Genomic DNA, 11,772 nt, shown 5'->3' on the forward strand with positions numbered 1-11,772 from the left:
GGGGACAGGAAAGAGAGTCTGAGGCTCTGTGAGGCTAGTGTGGCTAGAGCCTAGTAAGTGTAGGGGAGTGCCAGAGGTAGAGGATGAGTCTGAAGATGTCTGCAGTGAAACTGCCCCAAGTTTGGTTTTTAGCTCATGAGTGATAGAAAGTCACTGAAGGCTTAAAAGCAGATGCGTGCTATGACCATATCTGCATGGCTCTGCCTGCTTTGCGAAGAGGGACTGTGAGTGGACATCAGGAAGCTAGTTAGACAGCTCCAGGCTTACAAATGCCCAGAGGAATTATTTTGTCCACAGCCTGGTTGCTGCCACCAAGCACACTTACCATGTCCCACATCTCTACTCTTTGCCTATTGAGGCAGAAGCTTCTTTTTCCATTGTTGGCTAAAAGGTGAAGGTTTTTCTCAGGAGCTGGGCTTACAGAGGCATGGATGGCTTCTCTTTTTAGGGGTCTCCTTTTGTGCTTTGCAATTTGGCGTTTGTCCCCAAAACAATAGCAAATTTAAGACCAGAGGCTGTGAAATGTAAGCTTTTGAAAACATAAAAAACACTCCAACAATCAATGCAAATTGGCATCCAGAGTTTATTTCTAAAAATGGAGCATTTAGGGAGATGAAAGTAAGTGTTTCTACTCCTGAGGATGGAGATCATGTCCATGTCTTCCAGACTACCTGTTGGAGGAGGCTGAGTATAACGTGATGGTTAGGAAAGGAAACTCCAGAGCCAGTCTTCCTGTATTCAAATCCCAGCACTGCTATTTACTCATAGTGTCTCCTTGGAAAGCACCTTCTTCATGCCTCAGTTTTCCCCATCTGCAAAATGAGAATAATAATAGTAACTACTTTATAGGGTCGTTGTGGGAATTTTGAGAGTTAATAAAATTAAAAAGGTAGATTCTTGCCTGGTATTTGTAAATGTCCAATGAATATATTATAATCATCATCATTATCAGGTGCATTCATAGGAATTTGAGGAAAATGGTTTGGTTTACCATGGGATAGGTGAATTAAGTGGACTGAGATTTCACATGTTACACCTGTTTTGCTTTTCTTTTGGCTTGTCTTTTGATAATGGTGGGAGTAAATCTAAAGGCTTTAGGGGAAATTTTGAGAAAGATGAGAAAAGTTGAAGAAAGAGCCAAATGAAGCTGTCTTGGCTAGTGTAACCAAAATTTTGCTCCATCCAGAGCCACTGGAATGCCTTTTCACTGCTTCCGTGTCCCTGCTCTTGAATATGCTTTCACTGACCTGCACCTGCAGCCTGTCATCCCAGGACTGCCCTCCTGCTAATGGAACACTACTTGCTAATATGAAGAACCAAAAAATGCCTGGGACTTTACAACTTTCTCCCCTGTCCCCCACAACTATTAACAAATGACTATCCCCTGGTTCCTATCTTGGGGTGGGACAACTCAGAGGTATAACTTGTCCTCCAAGTTTCTTCTGCAGGACCAGGCTGAGGTTGTCCTCCAAGGACCTTGCCTGCGATCCTTCCTTTGCCTATCTCCCCTGTTTCCAATCCTGACCCTACTCCCTTAACCAGTCTTCTAGAGCACTTTTTTCATATATCCCTTACATGTTAATCTTTATCTCAAAGTTTATTTGTGTGTGTGTGAGTGTGTGTGTGTGTGTGTGTAACTTCCCCCAAAACAGGTTTTCAGAAGGGGGAACCAATATAAGAGTTTTGTATCATCTGAACTCAGATCAAAGGGTCATATTTGCATTATACGGATTTTCACCATCATCATCAAGTCAAATAATTAAAAGAGGCAGGAAAAAGGAACACCAACCCCGTGGCAGGGAAATGGCCAGGACAGCCCACAGGCCTTGCTTCAGGGATATGCTCATATATGTGCAAGTCTCCAACATGTTCAGAGAGCTAAAGCCTCAAGCCAGCAGACCCAGAGCAAAATGTGGTAAAAATAGACCATGTGCCTGGGAGGCAAAGCTGCCCAATCTGACTAAATCCCTTGCTCACTGTCAGGCTGGGAGGACTGGGCAGGAAGGGATGCGGGTAGGGCTGAGGGAGCTACTAGATAAGGAAAAGAAAATAGTGTACAGTGCTGGGCTCTCTGGCTCTATAATCCTCCTGGGACCCAGTCTCAGACTGTGCACTGCAACAGGGTCCAGGAGAGAGACAGAGACATAGAAATTGAGAAAAAGAAACAGAGAAAAAGAGACATGCAAAGAGATTCACAGAGAGGTAGAGAGACAATGAGAAATGGTAAGAGACACAAGGAAAGACATATATGGACAGAGAGAGACAAAGCTAGGGAGAGAGAGGTGAGATGGAAAGAGAGAGAGCAAGAAAGAGGGGAAATAGAAATAGAGATGGGGAGGGAAAGGAAGATAGGAAGTAACAGACAGAGAGATACAGACACACAAAGGCCAAGAAATTTGGGGACACAGACAAATCGAAATGAGATACACAGAGACAAAGGGAGCAATAGAGAGAGGAAAACAAGAAGAGAGAGATAAAGGAAAAGAGACTTAAAGATATTCTGAAAGTGAAAGACAGAAACAGAAAAAGGAGAGAAATTCAGAGAAATAGAAATTGAGGGAGAGAGAGGAGGTGCGAGGACTGCTGAGGAGATAGCCAGAAGGCCACAGAAAGATGCCAGGGAATGCTCTCAGGGGCTCAGGTGGGAGTAGGCAGCCACAGAGCTGAAATTGGTGACTGCCCCCCAACCCCTCCAGCAAAGGGACAGGCTGCACCTTGTGGCTCACCTTGAATCAAAGTGGAGCGTCCTACCATCCAAGAAAATCCTGAAGGGCTTGGAGGACTGACCTCCAACTCTCTGTTGTGCTGGCATCAAGCTGAGAAGCATGCGGGGCTTACCATGGTCCACCACCCCACTCCTGCAGCATCCAGCCCTGACTCAGGGGTTCAAAGACACCCAACATTGGCACCTGCACATGGAGTAAAAGCCCACAAAGCACATGCTCTCCCTATTAGAAAAACCCTCCCTAGTGATGAGGTTAGTGGTAGAGAGAGTCCAGTGGTCTGTGCATTGTCAGGGAGCTTGTTTTCCCAGGAGCCAACACCGTTCAGATGTGCCATGAGCAATTGCCAGTCCACACAACTTCCCCTGGCAAATTATTCTGCTGGAGTTTCTTCCAGCATTCGGAGCTGGGCTGCCGTAAATGCCAGAAATCATGTACATTAAGCCCAGAGTGACGGCAGGCTTATGGATGGATTTACCTTCAAACAGAGGCTGCTGAGGCACCTGGCAAAGGGGGTAGCACTTTATGGATGTCCTATCTGCTTGCCGAGGCCTTAAGCAGTCAAGTTGACCATGTAATCAATTTCTCATGTAGGCCCGGCTGTGGGCCATGTGTTCCCAGGCAGTGCTTGGGAAGCAGGACTTCTACCCCTACCGCCCACCTGAGAGCTTATTCTTCTTCCCAGGAGAAGGACTTGTTCCTGTCTTCCTGGGGTACTGATAGTAGAGGACAGGACAGAAGTAACACAAAGCCAAATCAAGCAAATACTGACTCTTTTCAAGGGCTTGTCTCTCTACTTCAAAGCCTTGTCCTTAGACCCCCTTGCAAGGGTGGCAGCCATTTTCAATGCTAACTCACATTCTGGGCCTGGACCCTACTCTTAGCCCCTCTCCTTCCCCAAAACTGCGTCTGAGTTCTCCGAGGTCAGTCTGAGCTCAGTTCCTCTTGCTCCATGAGCCACCATTTTACCTCTTACCTGGGATGCCTGTGTCACTAGCTTTGCTCCCCCATCTGCATGGCTGTCATGCAGCCCCTCCCCTCTCTCATTCAGTTTCTCACCTTGGAACCCAACCTCTCACTGCCTTTCTTCAGCTTTGACCTCCCAGGGCTCCTGTTCCAGGCAAATCTCCATTTAACACCCCACGGAGCTGTCCCTTCAAGCAGCTAGGGGCTTGAAGTGGAACCATCAGGGCATAATCTGGACAAAGAGACCAGTGTGGGGGCTCTTTATGCTATCATGGAACTTCTGGCATATCCCATCTGTGGCAGGTTGGATTTTGCAAAGATGACTTCTTGGTGACCTGGATACTCCTTCTATAGAGAGGTGGGGTCTATGTTCTTTTCCCTTGAACCTAACTTTAGTGGAAGTGACCGTACATGACTTCTGAGCCTAGGTCATAAAAGACAATGCAGCTTTTGCCTGAGTCAGTAAACATTCAGGCTTGAAACTTTGAACCACCACGTATCACTATCTTGAGACCATCATGCTTCAAGGAAACCCAAACCAGCCCATGCTAGAAGACCACATGGAGAGGCCCTGAGACCACAAGCTAAGAGAGAAAGGCCTGACCAGCCCCCACAGTTCTAGTTCAAGTCTCCTTCTGATTGCAACCACATCAGAGACCTGTAGAAGAACCACCCAGCTGAGCCCATCCCAAATTTCTGATCCATAGAAACCATGAGAGATCAAAAAATGGCTGTTTTTGTTGTAGCCCATGAAGCTTCCATGTCCACGAACCAGTTTTCAAAGGTTAACAAGTCTAAATGCAATAAAAATAGAAGACATACAATAATTCCCAAAACAAGACTAAACAATCTTATCTTTCTTTGATCTTCAAAACACACTCATAGGGGTTGCAGAGTGCAGCATGTTGAGTATCTATTCTTATAACACAATCCTCAGGTATCAGAGAGGAGTCTAAGTGGCGATGATTCCCAGACCCTTCTTCAGTTTATTCACATTCCATCAAACTGGAAAGTACATGTGACTAGAATTGTTTGGCTTCTTAACTCCTGGAAAGTAATTAATAATCAAATGATGTAAAGGAAGAATCATTCCCAAAAGCGATGCCTATGTTCCACATATATTCAATCCAACATTTCCAGATATTCTCCCTGGTGCCGAGAACTTTGCTCTCTACCAACTAGAGGGGTTTTGGTAACTGGTAATTTGGAACATTAAGTGTCTTTTTTTTTCTAACACTAGGAGTGTATTTCCCCTCTGTGCCTTCTTTTGTCATCTGTAAAGTGGGAACAATAAGACTTTTCTTATCAGCTTTTTCAGAGTTAAATGAATTAATATATGTAAAGAGTTTAAAACAGGACCTGCACACAGCAAGTGCTATATAAGTGCTACCTATTATTGTTATTGCTGGTGTTGTTTTAGGATTCTAGGTTATTGACAGCAAGAGATCCTGTTCAATTTATTCTCAGTAACATAACTGTCAAGTGAGAAAATTATTGTTCCTTACACTAATCCCTTCTCAACATCAACTCCTCTCTCTAACATGCATGCATACACACACGTGCACAGACACACACGTACACATTCACACTCAATAATCAGTACTTGTTGGCCACAGGCCATACTACGGTAATATATCAGTGCAGGAAAAACAAGCTGCTTTATCTTTCTCTCCAGGCAGAAGCACAAGTGTAGAAGATGAATGTACAGCATCTGTCTGCATCAACAGAGGAAAACACATCCAGGCTGGCTCCATAGCCACTGGGGAAGCAGGGCAGAGGCTGCCTCTGGAGGCCAGATCCCAAGAGTCCTGGTGAGCCTTGGAGGCCAGGTCCTGTGGGTGACTGCCAGTTCTCTCCCAATGGAAGCCCGGTCTCCCAGCACTTACCCAGTTCCAAAGCCCACTCCTTGTCAGGCTGTTATGTCTGCTGTAGATTTTCTGCTGTGGACACAGTCACCAAGGGGACAGAGGGCTGCTGCCTGTGGAACCGAAGGGCAGGGATGGGAGTGAGCCATGGCATGAAAGACATACAAGGCCTTCCCCTTTAGAAACAAGGGAGTGTCTGCTCAGTTTCCTGTTGCATGGCAGATCTGACCCCAAGGTGGCTCTGCTGGACCAAGGCTCTCCCCTAGTGAAATAATTCAGCAGAGCCCTGTTGTCCACAAACAGTGGAAAGGGCCCAGGGGCCTCTCACCCTCTAGGATTTTCTCAGTGGACTACATCAGGCCCTGGAGATTTTTGCAAATATAGATTGTCACAAAAGGGGAAATTTACAGAAATAAAGGAATCAATCTCATTTTAAAGGTACATTTAGCAGAAGGAAAACAAACACTTTAGGATGGATTAGTTTTCCAGTTTTGCAGTCATTTAACAAAGATTTATAAAGTGACAATTACATGCAAGGAACTAAAATTGGCTTGAGTTCCCTGCCACAATTAGAGTTCAACGTCTCTCCTGTTAGAGTAGGCAACTTATTGGAAAGCAACTGTACTGGAAGCTGCGCCTCACAGCCCTCGAACTTTAGGGAACATAACTGCACAAAAAAACCAGCTGCTGAGCTCTGAAATCCATCCCAACCAAAATTGCACTTTCCACGGGCTTCCCCAGCCAATGACTGAGTGAGTTGGGGTGCTAACGGGCCCATTCCTATGATAAACAGGGCTCATATGATAGTTGACTTTATATTGAGGACAGCCTACCGGTCTTGTGTAACCTTCTAGAGACTGTATGACAGTCTAGAATGCTCCCGAGCACCTCACTGCCCTCTCACCTTCACTTGGGTCAGACCCACATCACAGCCTCTCAGTTTTCCCAGGCTTGTCCAGCTCTCTCCCCATCTCTCTCATTTCCCCTAATAAAATTCTTGCACATTTAATATTCTCCTAGCATCTGCTTCTTGGAGGACCCAAACTACCCCAGAAGCACTGTCATGTCCTCCTTCTTCCTTCACACTGCCTTCCCAGATAGACCATCCCACATCTAGCCAATTATAGACCCCTTGCAGATACCTGAATTGGCTTATTTCTCAGGAGCCTCCTTATAATTTAGTATGTTTCTTGTAGACTCTAAGTTCTTTAAGAACTTACAACATCCTTAAGGCTCCTCATTGTTGATGGTTCTCAGAGGTATTGCTGACCCAAGGCAGTGAGATCCTTGCCACACGGTTCTTACATATTTCAAGAAGCTTCTATGATTTACTAGTACAAGTCACAATAACTATTGCACAATGAACCTATAGCATGATGCTAAGCTTTAAGCATACATTACCACATACACACCCACCCGCCCATGCACTCAGAGGGTGTCCCTCTTTTGAAGACAGCTCTTTGGCTTATTCTCACTCGGCAGCTCCTCCTCTGCTATGAATCCAAATCAAGACGTTTTCAGGCAGAACACAGAGATCTGATCTTGTAAAGTGTGAACATTTTCCAACAGACAGCTGATACCCGGGTTGAGAAATTTCAGACACATAGCTTAGGAACAAAGTTCAGGCTAACAGGTGATATAGTCAACTCTTCTTTCTAATCCTATCCTGTTTTACTCCTACCCTACCCCAGTCATTTTTTTCCCTCTGTGTATCTCTGCTTCTTGGCACTTGAAAAACAAGGCCTCTGGGCTCACATCCAGGACATATCCCAGGCATCCTCCAACCCTCCAAGTTTGAGCCATCCTCCCCAGACTCACATTCAGAAATGTTCTCCAGCTAACTCCGAGACACAGCTCTACATACTAAACAGAAAGCCGTAGGCTGGCTGGCAGTGGGACCTCACACAGATACTTTGCATTTGTGAGCCTCAATTCCCTTGTCTGTAAGACAGTGTCATTGTGAGGATTAAAGGAGAGAGAGAAATTGAAAATTACTGTAAATCCTTACTACTCAAGATATGATATTCGGACTAACAGTAGCAACATCCTGAAGCATGTTAGAAATGCAGACTCTCTGGCCTCATCCAAACCCACTGAATCAGAGACCCTAGGCTCACAGTACCCCTTTCTTTCCAGGTGATATGCATGCACACTGAAACTTGGCAATCCTTGCCCTCCAAGTCATAGACCTTCGTCATTATTCTCTCTTCCTAGAAAACACCCTAGGGAAGGATTTCTGAGCCTATCCCTCTGCCCTCATCATTCCTTATACTCTTCTCAGTTATTCTTAGTCTTTCTCACTTCCAAGCTACTCTCCTCTCCCCAGCCCCTTCAGGGCTGTACTCTCCTCTCCACCCTATTCCCTCTCTTTATCTCGTTTAGTCAATTATACAGTCAGCACTCCCCAGACCCACCATTTCTACTGCCTCAGCAAAAAGGGAATGCAGAGGGAGAGTTGGCAATATATGTACACTCAGAAGGTGCCACTCGTCACAGCTTCATTGTCTAGAGAACATGGAGAGAATGCTGGAAATGCACAAAGGGGCACAGATGGGGTTAAAAACCAAGGACAGTTGACACATCCATTCACCTCTGATTCCAGGCCCCACTGGGTGGCGAATTTCCCCCACTCCATGTGTCTGACGTGTAATATATTTTCTGTAATTATGGTGATGTTGTCTGTGTATATGCTAAATGACTATGGCAGTTAATTATTTATGGGCAAACAAGTGGTGCTTCTTTACCCCAGGAAAGACTGAAAGACTCTTGAGTAAAAAGAATAACAAGATTAAAGAAAAAGGGAAGAAGAGAGTGAAAAGAAAAATCATTCTTCCCCTGGCAGCTTCTGGGGATGAGGGGATGAGCTGATTTGGCCTTCAAGAAGACTTCAAGCAAAGCCAAAAGGTCCTTGTGGCAAGAGTGGACTGTCCTCAGGGATCCAATCTCAGGTATGGAGATGAGGAATGATTTCCAAAAACTGGCAGGTATTCCCCAAATGCCATGCAGTCCACAAACAGCACTGCTCTACTTGGAGGGGTCATCCCAGTCCCTGGTAGTTTCGTGGGGGGCATCTGGAGCAACAGGATCAGAGAAATCTGAGTCACTTACATCTTACAGCCTTTATGCAACTATCTTACTAGCCTGGAATTACCAACCTCTGGACACTTATATTAGAAATCAATTTCTGGTATATTTAGGTCACTATTACTTTGGACATTTTGTTATTCACAGATAAACGAAATTGAACTAATAGATATAAGTAACATGATATCTTACCAGGTTCACCAGGATGCAGACTTTGAGATGGAAATTTGCATGGAGGAGGTTTACTAGGGTGTGGTCTCAAGGTCAACACTTGAGTCCAACTGAAAAAAGAATATTGGGCAGAGGCGAAGATGAATAGAACTGTGGTCACAACAGTGGCCTTGGTGGATCCCATAGGAATCTCCAGAGTGAAGATGGCAAGAGGGCTGAGTCTTTGGACTTGGACCTCCCTGAGCTTTGGTTTTCTCATCTGTAAAATGAGTGTGTTACTGATCTTGTATTCGTATTGTGGATTTTTTAAAATGTGTTGCGGGGCCCAAGTCACAGGTGAACAACTGTGAGAGTCACCCTGGAGAAGACTTTGGAACTTTATCCATGTCTTATGGTAGCCCGTGTCTGCATCTCTACTAATTGGCCTGTCTGAGCATCATAGAAGACAAGAAGGTGACTGTCACATCTCCAGAAACTTTAACACTGTCACCTTCCCCAACTGGGAGAATTCACAATCTCTTCCTGTGTCCCCACAATATTCTATTCTTAACACTATCATGGCTCTTACCACATTGAAAGTGGCTTTTTTCCTAGGGCTCTGAGCTCTTTGAGATCATCTCTGTATTTCCCACTCTTAGCTCAGTGCCAAGCAGGTAGAAAATAACCAATGTATAATTGTTAAGAAAACAAGCTTCACTGAGGGGCCAAATTCCTGTGATGTCAAGAAGACAAAGACTATTTCCCTGAACCAAGAGATATGGCTTTGACTCTCTGTCTTACCATTTCTTCCTTATAGCCTCCTTAAGCCTCAATTTTCTCATCCACATAATGGAAATAATAGCAGTAAACAGGGATGTTGTGGTGATGTAGTGATATATAAATTTAAAAGCTGCAGAACATGGTATAGATGTTATACTATTAGAAATAGGGTAGAGGAGGTTTTCATCAGTTAAGTCTAAATATATGACTCTGGGGGATTGTATTTAGCACTTGCACTCTGGCTATGTAGTGCTGCAAAATTAGGCAGCCATCAAAGTGTAGGACCAGGGACAAGTGGCCTCATCCCAACTGTCTAGCCTCTCCTGCTAGGAAATGCAAACTGTTTGACCACACAGGCCACCAGGTAACAGCTCTCCAGAGGGCCCCAACCCTGGAAGTACAGACGGGAGGGGACAGGTAAGATAGAACAGTTAGATGTGACATCAGAGTAACTCATACCTTGCCCACAATGGTGAGGGGGGCCTTTGCATAATGCATACAGGACTCTGGAACAAAAAAGGTTTCCTCAGTGGATAGCTGTGAGTGGCAATAAAAAACCCAGACTCTCTAGCTATTCTAAAGCATGCTCAGATGAGGGGCCCAACATAACTAGAGGGTGATCATGAGGCATTTAGACAAGTCTGGTAGGAGGAGGAACTCATATCTCAAGTTGAAGCTCTGGGGACATAGGAGGAACTCTAAACACCTTGGAGGGCCCAGAAAGCAAGTGATATATCAGCAACGCATTTAAAAGGCAACAGGTCACAGTTGTTAGGAGCAAGTATTCTGGAGCAAGCCATCTGGAGTCAAATCTTGCTTTTGCAACTAATTAAATGGTCGAGTTATATAACCATTCCATGCCTCAGTTTCCCCATTAGAAAATTGGGGACAGTTATAATTGCCATCTCAGGTTGTGGTAAAGGCTGAGTTAGCATAGGTAACATACTCAGTGCCTGGCACGTAGTAACTGTGCCCAGGGACCAGGAGCTGTGAGGAGGCTGCAGGAGCCATCTGCCATTCCATCAAAACTGATCACATACAGGTCACTGGCACCCAAGAGACAAGGGCTCCACTTAGGAGAGGCTCACTCTAGTTGGAGATAGGGATCTCTACATGAAAACTGAAATAATACTGCAAAACTAAATGTGGTCAGAGCCCAGTGAAGAGTAGGGAAAGCAAGCACTTAGAGCTCCAAAAAGATAAAGGTCTCTCAGGGCTGTGGTTGGCAGGACTCTTGCTTGTAAGGTAAAGAAATGCCATTCAAACTGGCTCAGTTTTTAAAAAATGAAATTTGAAAAAACAAAATGGCTCAGGAAACCAACACGTTAAAAGGTACTTGGCTTTAGGCATGGCTAATTCCAGGCACTTATCCTAAGTGGTGACAAGATGGACACCAGCAGTTTCATATTTACATTTTATTAGTAGAGCAACTGTGAGGGAAAGGGCACCTTTTACCAATAGTTTCAGAAAAATACCCGGGGCTGTCATTGTCTGGATATAGTTGGCGAGCTTGAGCCATGGCCCACTTCAGAACCCTGGGAGTATGATTGACTTGACTTGAACCACATGGCCTGAGGAGAAGATGAGGAATGGATAATGACTAGTCAGGCAAAATAACAGACCTCCCTTCAGAAAGTTTCTACTAAAGACGTGATACTTGAGCCCACCCCACCCCTTTGCACTCTTGTTTAAACAGTAACCAGCATTTATTCGAAGCCACAAATTGTGAAGGGCTGGCACCTACACCATTTAATCTCTTAACACACTTAAATCAATGTTTGGCAGGGGAAAACTGACTACACAAAAGTCCAGAGGTGGGGCAAGCCCACAGCAGGGGAAGATTAATCTAGCAGCTGTGTGGAGGAGGGATCAAAGGTCAAGAGCCTGGTGGTGCTGGTGTGTGTGGGGGTACTCTTCTTTCAAGCCAAGGGGATTGGGGTTGTCCCTGTCTTCTTCCAGTGCATCAGGAAAGTCCCAGGGTGGAATAGCAGGAAGGACAAGGAAAGGGAGAGGGTGTACGAATAGAATGAGAACCAGCTCAGATCTGGAAGCTGGCTTTGAAGGAGGAGGGCAATCGACTCAAACATAATTCTTCAGTCTGGGCTCAAAGTATAGTGATAGATGTCTCTGACGGAAATGAGGAACTCTGTTAATGGTAAGGATTGATTGGATTCATTTGAATCAAAACTGACACAAGGGCATCC

The 11,772-nt window shown here is 45.0% G+C and overlaps 1 long non-coding RNA gene across 1 annotated transcript; it reads right to left on the bottom strand.

Annotated features, from left to right (window-relative positions):
* Positions 1-563: 563 nt before the first annotated feature.
* On the bottom strand, positions 564-5,614 carry LOC118607700. The gene is made up of 2 exons (XR_004952761.1): positions 5,576-5,614; positions 564-812 (listed from the first exon to the last, which is right to left on the bottom strand). It is a non-coding gene; the product is annotated as an uncharacterized LOC118607700 (long non-coding RNA).
* Positions 5,615-11,772: the final 6,158 nt, after the last annotated feature.

Source organism: Rousettus aegyptiacus, unplaced genomic scaffold (genome assembly GCF_014176215.1).
Source record: "Rousettus aegyptiacus isolate mRouAeg1 unplaced genomic scaffold, mRouAeg1.p scaffold_m13_p_9, whole genome shotgun sequence".
NCBI lineage: Eukaryota > Metazoa > Chordata > Mammalia > Chiroptera > Pteropodidae > Rousettus > Rousettus aegyptiacus.